The sequence below is a fragment of the Aotus nancymaae genome, unplaced genomic scaffold, assembly GCF_030222135.1.
Source record: "Aotus nancymaae isolate 86718 unplaced genomic scaffold, 86718_ANA_hifiasm-v0.15.2.pri h1tg000036l, whole genome shotgun sequence".
NCBI lineage: Eukaryota > Metazoa > Chordata > Mammalia > Primates > Aotidae > Aotus > Aotus nancymaae.
In genome coordinates this window covers 89063274-89078421 of record NW_026988450.1, presented here as the reverse complement: position 1 = coordinate 89078421, position 15148 = coordinate 89063274, and the positions used below count along the sequence as shown (strand labels likewise).

At 53.8% G+C, this 15148-nt stretch overlaps 1 protein-coding gene and 1 long non-coding RNA gene across 5 annotated transcripts in view; one reads left to right on the top strand and one right to left on the bottom strand.

The window, feature by feature from the left end:
* Window positions 1–15148, top strand: part of SLC45A4 (solute carrier family 45 member 4) — a 103723-nt gene that overhangs the window by 67719 nt on the left and 20856 nt on the right. The window lies entirely within an intron of this gene.
* On the bottom strand, window positions 7453–10162 carry LOC135277992 (uncharacterized). Its single transcript, XR_010345519.1, has 3 exons — window positions 10031–10162; window positions 8968–9081; window positions 7453–7638 (listed from the first exon to the last, which is right to left on the bottom strand). It is a non-coding gene; the product is annotated as an uncharacterized LOC135277992 (long non-coding RNA).

Here is a 15148-nt window from a genome sequence, read left to right as displayed (position 1 = left end):
CTGCAGCCCCTCTTTCCACCCCATATTCCTGCAGGTTGCCCCTCCCTACTAGACTGTGCATCCCCTAAGGACAAAGTCTGACTCTCCTTTGTTTCCCTGTCCAGCATGGAACAAAGGCTTTCAGGAATGAATGAATGACTTGCTGATGAAGGGGAAGTTGACCTGCCTTAGGTGCCTGATATGGCCACATGCCCCTGTCCAAAGTCGGAAGCTGATTCATTATATTCCCAAGGAGGTAGGAGACCACTCTGCCTCCGGCCCAGGCATGGCTGGACTCCATCTGGAGTTGCTCACTGGGAGGATGCACAGGGGACCTTCCTGCAGGCGTGGCAGGGAGGAGGCCTTTCAAATCCAGGTGTCACCCGCCAGCACTGTGCCTGAGACAGAACCTCCTGTGACCTCAGGATGGACTGAGCACACCTGCCTCATCTGGAGTGTACCATGAAGGATCAGGGCAGTCTCCCAAGTAGCGGAGTTGACTGAGAGGGCAGTTAGGTATACAGCTGACCCTTGAGCAATGCAGGGGTTGGGGGTGCTGAGTGCCCGTGCAGTCGGAAATCCACGTATAACTTTTGACTCCCCCAAAACTTACCAGTAGCTTCCTGTTGACTGGAAGCCTTACCAACAACACCAGCAGTCCGTTAACACATACCTTCTGTGTGGTAGGTATTATATACTTAGAGTAAAGTAAGCTGGAGAAAACATTACTAAGAAAATTGTAAAGAAGAGAAAAATGCTTCCTCTTCATTATGGGGAAGTGGACCATCATAAAGGCTTTCATCCTCATCTTCATGTTGAATAGCTGAGGAGGAAGAGGAGGGGTGGGCCTTGCTGTCTCGGGTGGCAGAGGCAGAAGATCCGTGTGTAAGTGGACCGATGCAGTTCAAACCCATGTTGTGCAAGGGTAAACTGTATTTAAATAATTTGTTTTTGAGACAGGGTCTCTATCACCCAGGCTGGTGCAATCACGGCTCACTGCAGCCTCGACCTCCCAGGCTCAAGCCATCCTCCTGCCTCGGTCTCCCCAAGTGCTGAGATTATAGGTGTGAGCCACTGCACCCGGCATGTATTTAAATCTTGCAAAGTTTCTGGCAAATATCATTTCAATTTTAGTTTAGTTGATGGCAAGTGATCTTGTTTTTGTGACAATAGAAGGAATAGGTTTTCCTGTTTTTAAAACCCCTTTCCAGTATGTGGGAATAAAAGCGCCATTGACACAGAAACTGCTGTGTTTGCCATGGCGGGGGGCTTCGTGCCTGGCTGAGCTGATAGCACACATCCCACGACGCTTTGTAGGCTCGCTCACGCCCCGCCCTCCCTCCAACATTGGAGGACCTGCTGAGCCGGATGCCGGTGTCTTGGGACACAGAAGGCAGATATGGGGTCCCTCTGACCTTCCAGCAGCCCGGTGGGGAGGATGGTCGTGGAAACAGGTCACAGCAAGGTGGTGCTCAGAGGGAGACCCCAGAGTGCAGGTAAACTCCCAACTCCAGCATGCTTTTCTGTGGTTCCCAGGAAAGCCTTGGGGGTGGAGCCCTTCTGTTACCACCCGGTAGATGGGGGTCCTTGCCCTGCCTGCTCCCTACCACACACGTGCTGGCCTAGCCTTGAAAGTCCCCTCGCCTCTCGGGAGAGATTCTGCAGCCTCCTGACACATTGCCTGGCCTGGGATCCACATTCAGGTCCACATTCGGCTTCCTGTGGTGTTTGTATAAACCCAGGATGGTGGTGGGTGGGCTCCCCCCACGCATGGCCTCCAGTCTCGGGCCTGTGCGTTGAGATGCTCGGGGAAGATGGCTTCTGCCGGCTCTCTTCCCAGCAGCCTGTGAGTGAGAGCAGGGAGTGACAAGCTGCCTGATGGTTTGCTCAGCGGCTTGCCCAGGGTCAGTGTTGGGCTTATTATCTGGGGCACTGCTGATGTACCATCTCACCAAGTGACTTTGTATTCTCAGGGGAAGCTCTAGTTCTTTTCCCAGCCGCTATCTCACCCGTTCTTGATAATGGGGGAGTGTGGTGTTCTTTTTGATACTGGAGCCTACATTTCTAATCACTGCATTTCCCCCATCAGTCTCAACATCCTTCGTGGGAAAAATTGTCACAGCCAGGAGCCTCGTTTATTCCTGCTTCGGAAGTTATTTGGGTCTGGCCTATTAGATACCTAGGTTTAAGAAATGTAAAAATCACAAGGTTTCCAGTACTTACTTTATTTTTTAAATTCGGTCACATGAGCTGGATTATTTAGAAGACTCTGGGCCTTTTGAATGTTGTCCTGGTCGTCATTCTTAGTTGTGCGGGTTTTTGTTTTTCTTTCACAATGAAGCTTGAGTCTGTGGGTTTTATTTTCAGTTGCCAGTTGTCCCCTGTGATCTCAGCTAAACATGCACGTGATGACGGCTGCTCGTGGCGGGATGCGCTCCCCTTTCCATCTCAGCTGTGCAGGGAGCTTGAGGACAGGCTCCCAGACGCCAGGAGGGCTGCTGCTCTTTTCTCTCTGACCTGGAGTGGAGATGCAGGCTGTCCCGCCATCCATGTGAAGGCCACCACACACTCCCTTGACTTGTCCCTGTGCTCACCATGCCTTCACAGCTGCCATGTGTGTACCTGGCAGGAATGGCTCCGGCCTGGGTGGAACCTGAATCCTTGACTCCACACAGCCAGCTCCTTTTCTGAAGGAGCTCTAGAGCAGAAGCTGTTGTCCCTCCTAGTGCTGGGGACATTGCCGGGCTCCCAGCCTGGGAGGAAAGAAGGCTTGGAGGCGGCACGGGAGGTGGTGGTGGGGTGTCCCAGACCTCTGGCTGGCTGTGAGGGGAGAGACAGCCTGCCTGTCCCCAGAGGACCCTGTCAGCAGTATCCCATGAGCAGGTCCTGCCCTACAGAGCCAGCCCATTGGCAGTTCCCAGACCCTCACTCAAACTGGGAGCTGTTTTTCTTTTTTCTTTGACTGTATTATCATGGATGCAAAGGAACCTGTTTTTAAAACATAAATTCTACTTTCTTAAATGGACAGCGCCTTCACCAGGTTCGGAGCTGAGAAGTTACCCTAGGACAGACAGCGAGGTTTCCGGCCACTCCTGATCCCAGCCGCCAGCTCTCATCCCCAGCGGCAGCAGCATCCCCAGCTTCTACACAGTCACACACTAGGAAAGCACCCTTGGCCCTGCCACTGTCCCCAAAGCAGCTCTTGGAGAGTAACAGCGCAGATAAAGCCCCTGGTTCTACGTCTGCCCTGTTGCCCTCGAGCCATCTGTGGGCCTCCTTGGCCACGCTGCCCCGCGCCTTCCTGGCTGTGCTGCTCCGCCTGCCCACGGAGCCACCGCCCACTGCAGCCTGGCCCATTTGTGATGCCATGTTTATTCTGCACTACATTTCCCCACCATTTATTGAATGGAGGAGACTTTTAAAAATATATACATTCTTAGCCCCAGGCTCAGAGCCCCGTAAAGGAGATGAGAGCAGCAGCCACACACCAATGCTGATAGGCCTAGAGCATCACCCCGGGGTGAGGAGAGGGGAGGCTGTGAAGCGGCCCCGATGCCAGTCGAGACCCAGCAAGATACTCCCCTCCCATGGAGCAGGGTGGCTGCCCTCACAGGATGGTCTGGAGGGCTCTGGGACGCGTCCTGCAGACCCGCTCTGTGTGTCCACACGCCTCTCCTCTGCAGCACAGCAGGCAACGTGTGTGGCGTCTCAGAGCTAGAATCCAAAAACTGTCGGGCGGCCAGTTTCTCAGTTTACTTATTTGTTTTTGAGACAGGGTCTCGCTCTGTCACCCAGGCTGGAATGTGGTGATGCAATCATGGCTCGCTGCAGCTTTCTCCTACCAGGCTCAAGCGATTCTTCAACTTGAGGATTGAGGGCTCAGTCTCAGCCGCCTCAAGGGCTGGGACGACAGCGTGCACCACTGGGCCTGGCTCGTGGCCACTGTTAAAAAGCGCGTCGTGGAACCAGGCTGCTCTCGAGCTCTCTGGGAGCCAGCCTTTCCACACAGCCAGCCCCCAGCCTCTGCGCCACACTCAGCTGTTGGAGCACCCCTTCCGTGCTGGCACGTGCTGTTCCCATGTGGCCGTTTTCCCTTGGGAAGGAGAAGTCCATCTCCTCCTGTTGACTATTCTCTTGGTTCAGGAAGTACACTCAAGGGAAAAGGAAAACCATGTAAAGGAAGAAAAGGGTGTTCTTTGTTGCAGTCTCAGTTTGACTCATGAGTTAGAACTGGATTAACATGAGAACCTAACTTCACTCGACGAAGATCCTGAGCGGTAGAGCATCTGAGAATGAATAAGTGACGTCTGCAGATTTATTTGTGGGGGAAGTCAGGGTTATTCTTGTCCGTCTCATTCAGGAGGCTGGGCGTGATGACTAAAGCTATGCTCACTTTGTATCTGTTCATTTATTTAAAACACTAGACTTTCCATTCTTCATTGTCATTTCGTGTGAATCGAGCTTCCTAAGATACGGTTGGTTGTAACTTGAAGCTCGCCTTTTCTTCCTGTGGGAAAAGCCTACTCTTTAAAAGCCTGCCTCACACAAAACACTGGAAATCTAAAGTACGTGAAGTGCTGGTCACTTCCCTCCACTCCCGGGTTGTGTGGGGCCCTGGCCATATGAGGCTGGGTGCTGGTGGGAGCAGGCGTGCAGAGTTGGCCAGGCCTCAGCCCCACACTGAGTCACCTGCCCCACACCTGCCAGGTCATGCCCTCCAGAGCCCAGTCCCATGAGCCCAGCCCTTCTTAGGAACTCAGCGTGTTGTCTCTAAAACTGGCAGCTTTCTTATGCAACTGAGTCTATAGCTTAGTGTTGAAATCCACCTGAAAATACATCTTCAGCAAGAATTGAGAAAGACATTCCTACCGTGTTGAGGTGAAATGCACCTTGTGATGCTGTGTGTGTGTGCACGTGTGTGTGTGCTTTGTTTCTGCACTCTCCTGGAGGAAGCACTCTGCCAAGCCTGTGACTAAGCGGTCGGTTACTTACTTTCTGCGGGACATATCTAACTGGGCAACCGTGTGAAACTTGGAAGCTGAACTGTGTTGCAATTCCCTTGCCTGGGAGGTTGGCAAATATTTTAATAGCACAGTTCTGCAGCTCAGATACACTTGATGCCTTTCCAAGAGTTCCTGTGAGTGTGATGACACTGAAAAGGGTTTAGTAAGACCTGTTTTGTTTGGTCTGAAAGCACCCAGTGACCCGGGGGTGTCTGCAGATAGCACTCTTGGTCCGTTTTCCTGTTTGGAAAAACCACACTCAGCAGCTAGCTAGCCCCAAACAGTTTCCTTTTTGGCAGGAATAATTCCTAAGGGGCATATTTGCCCCAGTCACATGGTTCACCTGGCAAGGCTTTGTCACAGCAAGCATCTGGGGGCTCGAGTGGGCCCTGCAGAAATTCGCTGTGTGACCCGGGCAGCCGCCCAGGCTCACAGCCTTCTGGTGGTTGAGATTTTCTCCATCACGCTCTGGTCTGATGGTTCTCCTCCCTGTGCTAACACTGGCGTTGAGAAGCCTGGGGAGACTCTACTGGAAGAGTGCTTTGCACCGGGGTTTCCCAGTGCCCTTCATAGCACCTCCTATGGCCTGGGCATTCCCGGGGCTCCTTGTGTGCAGCTCCTCAGGGCAGAACAGCCTGCTCTGCTCCCCGCCGGCCCCCAGCAGCTGTACTGTGGGTGCAGGCACCCCGCATCTAGCATCATACCTGGTATTGGGGAGAGTGCTACATAACGCTACACTCAGGGGCTCCTCAAAGTTACCACGTGGGCAGTGATGAGGCTGGAGAGTCCCCTCCAGGGCCCAGGCCGAGTTGTGGTGCAGGGGGAGACTGTGAATGGCCACAGCTGGATAGACTTGGTGAAAGCTGTGTGGTTCCACTCATCAGACGGCCCCAGAGAGGCCTCCCTCTATGTCCAATTCATAGAGACAGAAAGTGGAGTGTGGGGATCAGGGACCGGGGCAGGAAAGAGGAGCGAGTGTTTCGCGAGGACAGTTTCAGGTTGGGAAGATGACGTCGCTCTGGAGGTGGTGGTGGTGATGGTGCACAATCTGTGGCTTACTGCCCCGAACTGTGCACTTAAAATGATTAAAAAGGTCGGTTCTGTGTTGTCTATATTTGATCACAATAAAAATGTGAAAAAAATACTGGACGACTTTACAAAACTAAAGATTGAATTTCCTGCCGACTGGAGACTTAAGGAAAGCTTGACGGTGCCACAGGCCCAGGCTTGGAGCCAAGGCTGCCCACTCTAGTCTGGTGGGCGAGGGTTAGGAGGCGCAGGGGCACGCGTGTGCTGCCAGGAGTCCTAGGCATCCGCGGCACAGCACAGGTGGCCCATGAGGGAGCACACCAGAGGGAGCACCACATATGTGGCTGGACAGCACTCGGGAGATTTTGACCAAAATAGCTGAAAACTTCTGCAAGGATGTTTTGTTTAGACTGGGAAGTCTGCATTTCCTTGCATTTCAGATCATTGTGTTTTTTAAACAATAAAATGTCAACTATGGTAATTTTTCCCAAAGAGTTACACGCCTATGATTCTTTCATCAAGTACTTACTGAGCACCTACCTGCTAGGTGCCGGGCATCGTGCCCAGGGCTGGAGGTGAAACGTTCAGCCCGAGGCCTCCAGCTTGCTTAGAGACACAAGCACGTGACCTGGCACTCCTGGTTTGGTAAGGTGAGAGGTGTGCTGAGAGGAGACACTGGCCTGCTGAGTGCTTGCTCCAGGGATCGTGGAGTGCTAGTCTGGGAAGGTGTGGAGGGTGGCACTGCAGGATACCGTGTGGCTTCGGGAAGGTGTGGAGGGTGGCACTGAGGGGCACCGTGTGGCTTAGGGAAGGCGTGGAGGGTGGCACTGCAGGACACCATGTGGCTTCGGGAAGGCGTGGAAGGTGGCACTGCAGGGCACCGTGTGGCTTCGGGAAGGCATGGAGGGTGGCACTGCGGGACACCGCGTGGCTTCGGGAAGGCATGGAGGGGTGGCACTGCGGGGCACCGCGTGGCTTCGGGAAGGCTTGGAGGGTGGCACTGCGGTACACCGCGTGGCTTCGGGAAGGCGTGGAGGGTGGCACTGCGGGGCACCGCGTGGCTTCGGGAAGGCGTGGAGGGTGGCACTGTGGAGCACCGCGTGGCTTCGGGAAGGCGTGGAGGGTGGCACTGCGGGACACCGCGTGGCTTCGGGAAGGCGTGGAGGGTGGCACTGCGGGACACCGCGTGGCTTCGGGAAGGCGTGGAGGGTGGCACTGTGGGGCACCGCGTGGCTTCGGGAAGGCGTGGAGGAGGGTGGCACTGCGGGACACCGCGTGGCTTCGGGAAGGTGTGGAGGGTGGCACTGCGGGGCACCGCGTGGCTTCGGGAAGGCGTGGAGGAGGGTGGCACTGCGGGACACCGCGTGGCTTCGGGAAGGCGTGGGGGGGGCACTGCGGGACACCGCGTGGCTTCGGGAAGGCTTGGAGGGTGGCACTGCGGGACACCACGTGGCTTCGGGAAGGCGTGGAGGGTGGCACTGCGGGACACCGTGTGGCTTCAGGAAGGCGTGGAGGGTGGCACTGTGGGATACCACGTGGCTTCGGGAAGGTGTGGAGGGTGGCACTGCAGGACACCATGTGGCTTTGGGGTGAAGGTTGTGATTTTTGCCCTGGAGGCCCTCAAGGTCTGGAGGAGAAAGATTAGGAAGGGCAGTTAAAATATGAGGCATCACCCGCTCGCTTCTAAAGGTGAGCATGGGGTACAGGGAACAAACAGAGGTATACCCAGCTCAGTGCAGACAGAAAGAGGGGCTGGAAGTCGGGGGCGGTGTCTCCAAGTTGCAAGGGGTAAGTAGGGGTCAGTATAGCAAGGGTGGCTCTGAGCACAGTCTGGGCTGTGGTGTAGTGGGGAGACGTGGCATGTTAGGTAAATGGTGACCAGTCTAGCATGGCAGAAGTGGGTGAGCTCAGCGCAGAGTGGTGTGACAGGCAAGGAAGGGCCAGATCACAGGAGGCCTTACATGCCACTCCAGGGAGGTGATTAACAGAGAAACCTGAATGATTCTGCCCTTTTTCAATATTGTGCATACTGAAAGTAACGGTAGTTTTTAAATCCTTTATAGTAAGCAATATATCATATTTTGGCAATTTCTGAACTTACTAGATCACTATAATTTCAAAATCTTAGAACATGAACCATACACACATTTGAATTAAGACAGAAAAAGCTATTATTTCTGCAGAAAAATGATAATTTAACTTTATAACAAAAGGCAAAAAAATTAATTACTAACAAAACATCGCTGGGCGTGGTGGCTCAAGCCTGTAATCCCAACACTTTGGGAGGCTGAGGCGGGTGGATCACGAGGTCAAGAGATCAAGACCATCCTGGTCAACATGGTGAAACTCCGTCTCTACTAAAAATACAAAAAATTAGCTGGGCATGGTGGCACGTGCCTGTAATCCCAGCTACTCGGGAGGCTGAGGCAGGAGAATTGCCTGAACCCAGGAGGCGGAGGTTGCGGTGAGCTGAGATCGCGCCATTGCCCTCCAGCCTGGGTAACAAGAGCGAAACTCCGTCTCAAAAAAAAAAAAAAGAAAAGAAAAATCACAAATATGTTTGAACTGATAAGACTAGATACCAGCTAGCTCAGGAAGCGATCAATGGAGGTTCGATGGACATTGACCTGTGGGGCCATGGGTTAGTGCTTGGCCAGCCCTCTGCCCCCTCCTGCTCTGACCACCCCCCAGTGGCTCTCTGGGGAAGAGTGCACTGCTCTCAAGGGAATTAATCCATAAACGGTTAATATTTTCCTTAAACGTGTATCAAAATAAAGTTAAAATTATGGAAATAAGTGGGGTTTTTTGTAAAAGTAAGTTTTAGAATAAATGCAGCCCTTGCTTTGCCCTTAGAAGGAATTAGTATACAGTGTGTCCACCAGCAGAATGCTTCCCAGATGATGGTAATTTTGTCATTTTAAAAAAGGACTGTTTAGATCTTCTATAAGACACGTACCTGTGTAATTATGTGAGTAGTAAGTTAACGGGCTTTGTCCTTGAGCGCAGAGTAGGTTGTTTGCCTCCTTTTTGCAGTGAAGCATGGACTCGGATGTGCAGATGTATCTTCTAGCTTGTAAAGTATTTGGGAGCATCACAGAAAACAGACGTTAAATGCTGAATTGGAAGCAGCTGTTAGACACACTCGATACCTGCGGATTTGGGTGTGGGTGTGTCACACAGTGGAAAACGGAGGGGAAACTGAGCCTTTGAGTTCCAGGTTGAGGGCGGTCAGGGCAGGACGAGGAAAAGTCGGGCACAGCTTTCTCTGGATGCCCACATGCCAGGTTCAGTCTGGCTTGGGAAGCCAGTGCCTAGGCTTTCTCTTCACAGGCGAAAGCCATCGGAGACAGTGGGCACTGCAGGCTCTACTCAGGCAGAGGAGAATCCAGATACTGACTCTAAAGTCTTTTTTTAGTTTTGGTTTTGTTTTGAGACGGAGTGTCACTCTGTCACCCAGACTGGAGTGCAGTCGCACGATTTTAGCTCACTGCAACCTCCGCCTCACGGGTTCTAGCAATTCTCCTGCCTCAGCCTCCCAAGTAGCTGGGATTATAGGCACACACTACGACATGCAGCTAATTTTTTATATTTTTGGTAGAGACGGAGTTTCACCATGTTGGCCAGGCTGGTCTTAAACTCCTGATCTCAAGTGATCTGCCCGTCTCAGCCTCCCAAAGTGCTGGGATTACAGGCATGAGCCACCGCGCCCAGCCAACTGTAATGTTTTGTACATTTCAGTCCAGTTGTAACTTTTTGAACATACACACACTTAATTTTTCATTTGAGAACATGACTAATGAGAATTACTGCCTGTGTTTTGATGGTGTGTTTTTCTGTTTTGTTTTTGACCCAGTAGCAGTTTTGTGCAATGCCTGCCCCTCTCTTCCTCTTCTGTCAACCCAGCGCCTGAGCCCTGAGCTCTGAAACACTTCCCCACTCTCTGCCACGCCCAAGGCCAGTCTGGCTGCCTGTAGCTTTTTGTTTTCTTCGAATAATTCACCAGTTCTTACAAGCTTTACCTTAGAATCGTTGCAGGGTTCACAGAGGGTCTTTGGTCCTTCATATTCTCCAGAATAACAGTATGTCGTCCTCTTCACCTTGATCCCTGCTAGACTGTGACAGTCAAGCGTGATTTAACTGCAGCCACACCGGAAGTGCGCCCTGGGTTGAAGTGCCCCCACACAGTAACCTGACACTAATGATTTATGAATGGGGCCACCCATGTGTCTTCTGCATTTAAGTTGCTTCACCTGCATGAAGAAGGGGGTGGCATTTGGGCAGAGTCAGTGCTGTTCCCTGTTGGTTTCATATCAGCTGGCTTTCAGCAGTGCTGCTGTGGGTCAAGGACTTAACAGTGTGAGAGCCTTGGATCAGCCTTTGGCAAGCCCAGCCCTGGCTCCTGTGGGTAGAGAGCTGAGCGTGGTCACCTGCATCTTCACTAGGTGTTGAAGCAACAAGCCTGGTGCTGGAGAGTCAGTTTCGGTTTGCAGAGTGCCTGTGGAGAACCTGAGAGGTAGTGGACATATCCCTGTCCTCGGGGAAGGCAGACCAGCACGGGGACAGACATTTAAACAGCCGGTATTACAGTCACTGAGGGGGGTGGCTGTTCCAGGCAGGGGAGCAAAGCGCAGTGATGCAGTCAGGGAGGTCATCTTGGGCTACCACCACGGCCATGGCAGGATCTAAGGGCCCTCTCCAAGCAGCATGTGGGGAGAACATCCGGGGCAGGCAGTCTGCATCAGGACCTGTGGTACGTTCAAGTGTCAAGTAACACTCCCTGCTCACCTCTGGACCCTTTCCTGGTGCACACGGAGTGCAGTTGGGGAAACCAGGCCACCCGAGACCCCTTTTGGATGGAAAGATGCTAAATGTAGTAACATGAAAGGGAAATGGAACAAATATAGAAGCCCCTCTCCCACACTGGCCAGGGAGCCCACCCACACCCTTCAGCCCTAGAAAGAGCCCAGGCTAGGCCCACAAGGAGGTCACCTGTGTCTCTAGAAACCAGGGTGCCAAAAGGGAAGGTGACCTCTTTGAGGTCCTGAATGGCGAATGAAGAATCTGAATTGGAGCCATGCTTTCCTTCAAACCAGGCTGCCTTCCAGCAGCATCGCCAGGCTAGGGCTGAGGCTTCCCAGGGACGAGACATGAATGAGGCCTTGCCGGGCAGAGAGAACAGCCCGCACTCCCTCAGGTGAGAGATGCAGGCCCAGTGCTGATGACTCACTAATGGTTTATGCCAGCAGCAGGCTGTTCAGGATGATTCAGTTCTATAAAAGCGTCGCAATGACGTTACTGATTTCTGCAGATGAGGAAACGGACACTCACAGAGCTGGTAGGTGGTGGGGCTGGGATTCACACTCGGAATTCAGCCTCCACCATGCTGCCACAGTGCTGCCCAGAGTCAGGCCCAGCCCACAGACCCACTGGACCTGCCCAGCCAAGGCCCCACACCAGGGAAAAGAGCAGAGCAAAGCAGGGGCCGCACGCTCCATAGCCGTCTCCTGGGGGCCTGCCGTGTTAGACAGAAGTGTCATAAAGGGAGATATCATTAAAGGGTTTTTTATTTTATTATTTGTTTATTGTGAGACAGTCTTGCTCTGTTGCCCAGATTGGAGTGCAGTGGTGCACACTCGGCTCACTGCAACCTCTGCCTCCCAGGCTCAAGTGACACTTGCTTGTGCCTCAGCCTCCCGAGTAGCTGGGATGACAGGTGTCTGCCACCATGCCCAGCTAAGTTTTTTGTGTGTTTTTACTGCAAATGGAGTTTTACCATGTTGGCCAGGCTGGTCTTGAACTCTTGGCCTCAAGTGATCCGCCGCCTCTGCCTCCTAAAGCACTGGGATTACAGGTCTGAGGCACTGCACTGGGCTGTTTTTGTTTTTTTTTTTTAATACACAACATCTTTATTGTTAAACCATAATAGTAACCATCAGTAAGAATTAATTTTTTCCTTAATTTCCAAAAACTTGCCAGTTTTAATTTAATAGCATTCTCAAGCCAGCTGTAAGTCAGCATGTGGCGGGAGGCAGGGTATAATGAACGAATGTCTGCAGCCCAGCCATGTGCTGGGACCAGCTCATACTGGCTCCTGAGAGCCAACTTACATTTTCAAGAGCTTTGCGGGCTGGTAAACACATCCGTCGTGAAACAGTTGCACGCTTCGGTTGATTTAGGTTAGCGAAGGTAACGCGTGCATAGCACTTCCAAGTGCCCCAACTCCCTTTCGCCATGGTGCGTCTGCCCGCATACCTGCGGGCCGGAGATGCGGCTCAGCGCTGCGCTGCTCCTCTCGACTCCTGTGTGGGGGTGTCACCTCAGCAGCTTGAGATTTGGCGGGGTGGCAGCGTCTACACCATGGAAAGTGGCAAACACTGAAAGGAGACGCCAGTCCAGCCCAAGCTGCGTGAGCACTCACCTGGGAGCTGTTGAGTGTGCGTGTTCATGTTGCAGCGGCAGCATCCCCATCTTCACGTAAGGCCTTGGTGCGATCGTTCCCTGCTTGGGTATTTGGGGTATTTCTGGCCATTTGTTACAATCAAAGCTATAAACAGCAGTATGTAAAGGTGGCAGTCAGGTTTCCCCTCTGTCCCTAATTCAAACCATAAAGCCTTACAGCTGAAGGGACGTTTCCTGTCATCTTATCCAAGTCTTGGATGTGAACCAGCCCGTGGCCAAAGCGTGATGCGCAGAGCAGGGGGGCTGGCACGTGATGTGTTATTGAGATTCCATGGCCCTATGCGCGGGAGCCAGAAGAGGGTTCTCCTGCCCCTCTAGTCCCTAGTAGCTGGTGAGCTTGCCCAGGGAAGTGCAGTGCTGACACTGTCCATTTTCTGAAGAAGCGGAAAGAGAGCAGTGCTGAAGAAGAGCATGTGGCACAGACGCGCTGAGTGCGTTTTCCTGGCCAAACCGGGCATGCGGCGCTGATGACAGCCCCAACGACGTGGAATCAAGCCTGCCTGCAGGGGGACCCAGGCACGTGGGTGCTGGGGCAGCACCTCCCTTGGAGGCTCAGCTTCACCCCCGAAGACCCCCTTCTGCAGGCCGGCTGTGGAGGTGAGATGCAGAGCCTGTGCTATTCCTGCTGTTTTAACTGGGCCTGGGCAGAACTACATGACCTCGAGCCTTGGTTACCCAGGTGCTATTTTCCAGTGCCCATGGAGGGAGGAGAACCTGGGTAAAGGAACTGAACTGGGGTCTCTAGATCTCGGGCCATTTGCCTTCCCCAGCCGCTGTTGAGAGGTGACCAGCACTTAGTGTCGCTGTGCACTGGGCCTTCACAGACTCAGATCAGTGTCACGTGGCAGTAACTTCCCAGTGTGATCCGCGGCTCGGCACCATGTGGAGAGAGTGTTTCCTGCTGTGCCTCTCAATGTAGTGGACTAGGCAGGGCCCACAGTGGCCTTGCATCTGATGGGGAGGGTTCCCCGTGGTCCCTGGGCCTCTCTGCCTGCGCCTTTGCTCAAGGGTTCTTTGTCTGAAAGATACCAGTGGCCAGGTGACCCAACCACTCAGTGTGGGTCCCACAGTTCCAGCTGTCCACCCACCTGCTGTTGCTGGGCGCTCCCCGACGTGGCATCCGGCTCCAGGTAGCCACACTGCCCTCTGGGAGCAGCCATTCCTAACGTGCCCTGTTGAGCCAGTGGTGACCTCACGATCCAAGCTTTTGACCTCGGGCACTTGGCTGGTCGTCTGGTCCAGGGAGTTCTAGGCTGGAGCAAACTGGCCTCCTGGTGATCCTCCCCACCCTCCTGCTTGCAGTAAGACCTTCACAGGGACCTCCGTGTCCCAGCCCAGGCACCTCTGAGGGTCCCTGCTGCCTCTGCACAAGGCGCCATACTCTCAGCCCAGAGCCAAGGCCTTCCCAGCCTGGCGGCCTCTGCCCTGTCTCCAGCGCTCCTTCCCACGCTGTGCCCTTCAGCGTGCCCTCTGCTCCCGTCCCAGGACCTGCCAGGTCCTTTCCCTCCCAGGGCAACCTTAGCCCTAGAAACGTGGCCAAATGTGGCTCCTCCCACACCGGTGTTCTTTGCAGACAGCATCCTGTCAGACACTAGTCTTTTCCCCCATTTCACAGGGGAGAAAACAGAGGCTGGTCCGGACAGGTGGGGGAGATGCCTCACTGGGTGTTACACGCTGTTCCCGCTGCCACCACAGCGTCCCCGGAGCAGGAGGTGCTGCCCCAGCACCCGAGTGCCTGGTTCCACGTTGTTGGGGCTGTCGTCAGCGCCGCGTGCCCGGTTTGGCCTGGAAAACGCACTCAGCACGTCTGTACCTCATGCTCTTCAGTATTGCTCTTCTTTCCATTTCTTTAGAAACTGGACAGTGTCAGCATTGCACTTCCCTGGGCAGGAGCCTTTTCGAGTGGTTAATTCCACTGGAAGGTAGTGTCAGGTGTAGATGCTGCGGCAGCGGCCAGGCCCTCCCCAGGCGCAGCATAAGCTCAGGCAGCAAGGCCGGACGGCGGAGGCAGCACTGGCCTGAACGCTACTCCTGGCAGCCCCTACCCCACCAGGGCCCTTCCTCCCCCGCTGCTTACCCCATTCCAGATCTGGGCACACCTGGGGCTTCAGACCTTCGCGTGCCACACTGTCTCAGGCCTCTGCTGGGCACAGCTGTTTGTCTCCAATACTGGGACTGTCCTGTGGGTGTGCACGGTCCTGGTGGCCACGCTGGGAACCCTCGGCACCCGCAGCTCCTCACAGCCCCTTCCCTCCATGCCTTCTGTCCTAAGAGGCTTTCTGATGGGAGGCGGGCTTTAGGAGCACCCCTCCCTTGGTAAGATGCGGTGCCACTCCTGAACTCTGGCCTAGCCCCCGACAGCCACGGTGGGTTTTATTTGAGTCCGTGATGCAGACATGGAGGCCTGTACTTCATTCACCTATGGGAAACCTACTTCCAAGAGTATACTCACCAGGCCGGCTGTGCTGTGGAAAGTCATCTAAAACGGACTCTGACATGTAACTGATTTAACGAGAGCAAGTGGACTCTCAGGGACTTCCTCACAGTTGTGTGGCGGGGCAGTGGAGTTGTCACTCCGGCATTGTGAACTCACTGCCCGTGGACATCATTGGAGCACCGCAGCCTCAGAAGTGCAGACAAGGATCTAGTATCAGGTTGTTTTCCGTGCTTTCTCCTGT